General features: G+C 36.5%; 1 pseudogene; it reads right to left on the bottom strand.

The window, feature by feature from the left end:
• Positions 1-800: 800 nt before the first annotated feature.
• Positions 801-3,089, bottom strand: LOC126696405 (probable GTP-binding protein OBGM, mitochondrial; annotated as a pseudogene).
• Positions 3,090-3,310: the final 221 nt, after the last annotated feature.

Consider the following 3,310-nt stretch of genomic DNA (forward strand, 5'->3'; position numbering starts at 1 on the left):
TCTCATATTATAATTCAAAGGTTAAAAGATATGGCTACATATATAAGGTTATGTCTTTTTCTAAAGAGAAATTACTTCTCATAGACTTTTGAAGTTTGTCAATTTCTCATTTAGTCACCATTGTCTTTGATTGACTTTTTATTGTAGGTGTTATTATTTGGTCTTTGATTTACTTTTGGTGTCTAATTTCATTATTGGCTTTTTAAATCATTTTTTAACTTTGATGACAGTGAATGTTCACTTTGCTTTGCATCTTACTTTTGGTATTCCATATCATTGTTGGTTGTTTGAATCACTTTGGATATTTATTTGCTTTCTTATGGTGAATGCACACCTTGCATTTTGGACAATACTAGATTCCTTTTTCTTTTATCTTAAGAATGAAAATAAATTCACTTTAGATACTTCTTTGTTTTATTCATGCTAAATACAAACCTTATCTTGCATTTTGTTGGACACACTTTGGATTTTGTTGGATGCACATTCCTTGATTACAAATGAGAAACATTTGAAAGTTTACACTGGATGTACACCTTCAAGTACTGAAAACATGATTAACAAATTAATATGGTTCCTAATCTTCCAAAAGTACACAAAATTGAAATTGATATGCAACCAAAGAGATGATCTTAATGCTGTCAACAGCATAATTTTCTACCCTCCCTTTTTTTGTGGAGATAGAGAAAATTAAAGGGGAAAATAGAGGGGGACCACGGCCGCCGCCGGGGGGGGGGGGGGGGTGGGGTGGGGAGGGAAGGTAAGTTAGGTAACTAGTAACAAAGAATATTTATAGTAACCACCTAATCAAGCAATATGTCTGCAATATGTCTGCGTGAAATATTACCATTCATAAGCCCTTTAAGACTAGTTTTAAGCTCTTCAATTCCTTCCTCCAAAACAGCACAGACAGGAAATATAGGAAAACCTGGCACCCTTCTTTTTAATTCTTCATACGCTTCTTCAGCCCCTTTCTCATCAATTTTATTTGCCACTATAGGAAGAACCTTGATTAGGTTCAGATATGTTGTCAACAAGTGTACCAGGAATCTCCCATGGATCCAACTCTTTCAAATAATGCTTTTCAATAACAGAAGGAATTTCACCCTCGATGAGATGTACCACAGTGCCAATAGGTACAAAGAGAACCTAGCAACAAAATACTTTTTGAATGACTCACTGAATTCTAGTTAAGTGACAACTTATAGTAAGCATGGATATTTTTACAGGTAAACTAAATAGCTTTAGAATGATAACCTTATCTTCCCCTTTGGTTCCAATCATATTCTTTGAGGCTCCTTGTCCCCCTCTGCCTGCAGCCTGCAGGACACCATAGCTATCACTTAATTTTGTCACAGCTGGACCATCAAACTATATTATGTTTGGGAAAATCGGAAAGGGATAGTTACATACAACATGATATCGCAAACCACTGAAGTTCCAAACTGTGGGAGAACATTCCATCACCACCTTTTCCACCATTCTCACTACATTAGAATCGAAGACAGACAAAACAAGTAGAAATATCATATTTTAGCAGTTCACAACAAAAGTCACTACATCAACCTTCCTTGTTTTGAATTTGTAATCAGGGTGGAATCTATCTTCCCCTCTTTGTAATTTTCTTGTTTAGTAATAAAATCTTTCCAGTTCATTAAAAAAAAAAAAGTGTCACTATATCAACCATTGCTTAATTTTTTTTTTGGAGATAATTTCAACCTATGGAGTCCGCTCTTAATAATTACTCTTTATCATCAGACCAAGACACCAATTGGTTTCTGATGTAGGTGGAAAATGAACTCCAAATCTCTTATTCGACCACAAGAGATTTTACCAGTCGAGCTAATTGAAACTCACAGTCACTTCTTAATAGTAAATCTATAAAAGTATATATATATATATATATATATCTATCTATCTAACAATACTAAAAGCAAATAAAAGCACAACCAATATCAATTAATTGAGTCTCAAAGGCTTTTGAAAGAAAATCAATATTTAAAGGAAGCCGAAAACCTAGAAAGCACGGACGCGGCTGGGAGGGTGCCGCACCCGAGTCTGACGTGGCGCGACGCGAGATGTGGCGTCCGACGCAGTTGATCGCGCGTCAGTGCCGCATCTGAGGTTTTTTTTTTTTTTTTTTTTCTTGGATTCGCACCGACTCGACTCGATTTGAGCCGACGCAGCTTGATTTGCGCCGAACCAGGTTGATTTGGCCATATCGAGTCGTATCGGCCGGCGACTGATACGGCCGAAACAGGCCTAAATTGGCCTTGAAATTCGCCGGAGCAGCTGAAATTCTGACCTCAGATGTGTTTCTTGCCTTCTTCTTTCTTTGTTTTGTAAATCAAGTATATTAATGTGTTTTTTAAGAATATTTTAATAGTAAAAATATATAGAAAATATAAATAAAAATATTTTTAATAATTTTTTAATCGCCGAGTCCTGCCGCACCCACACCCTACTTTTTAAAAAATTGCCGAGTCCTGCCTGCACCTGCACCCGAGTCCCGAAACGCACCTGTGCTTCATAGCCGAAAACATATACATTGTCAATAGTCAACATCTCCAATTAAAAAAGATTAAACTCATATAAATTATATTGACACTGGGAATATAACATACTACTCAATCAAATGAGATTATAGATATTAAAGTATATAACCCACCATTATGTATGCCATGACGATCATGCCGGCCACAGTGGAAGCTGAAACAACGAATGCCACCATCGCCTCCTTTAGCATATAGCTTAAACCAGTCTCTCATTTTCCTCTCCTGCAAGAATGTTCCAAAATTCCCATGACATGATGCATAGTTTTTTTTTTTTAGAACACAAAAACATATTATAAGATTCAAGAGATTTTATGCATAATGCTTAGAAGCAGGTCCTGGGGCTGTGCATGCTTGTGTGTGTGTGAGAGAGAGAGAGAGAGAGAGAGAGGGGTAGGTGCCAACCTGTAGAGGAGCAAGCTTTGACTTCTTGTGAGGAGTGTGTGAGTAGAGAGAAAACAACAAGAAAAGCCATGGAGATTTAGAGGATTGTCTCAAGGCTTCTAGGCGGCAAAGAGGTTTTACACAGCGTATACACATCTGTCTCTATTTTCTTATCCCTAAAGCTCTCCTCAAGTTCTACACATTCATAATGGCCATGAATTCAGACTAGTTACTCCTTCAATTTCCTTGAAGCTAGAGACCTTAAAAGAATAATACCCATATAATGGAATTGTTGAGAAAAATATATTCATTCCAAGAGCAATTACATGATTTAAATGCACCTAAAACAGTTATTAAAAAAAAGAGCACATCAATTC

The sequence above is a fragment of the Quercus robur genome, chromosome 8 (assembly GCF_932294415.1).
Source record: "Quercus robur chromosome 8, dhQueRobu3.1, whole genome shotgun sequence".
Classification (NCBI taxonomy): domain Eukaryota; kingdom Viridiplantae; phylum Streptophyta; class Magnoliopsida; order Fagales; family Fagaceae; genus Quercus; species Quercus robur.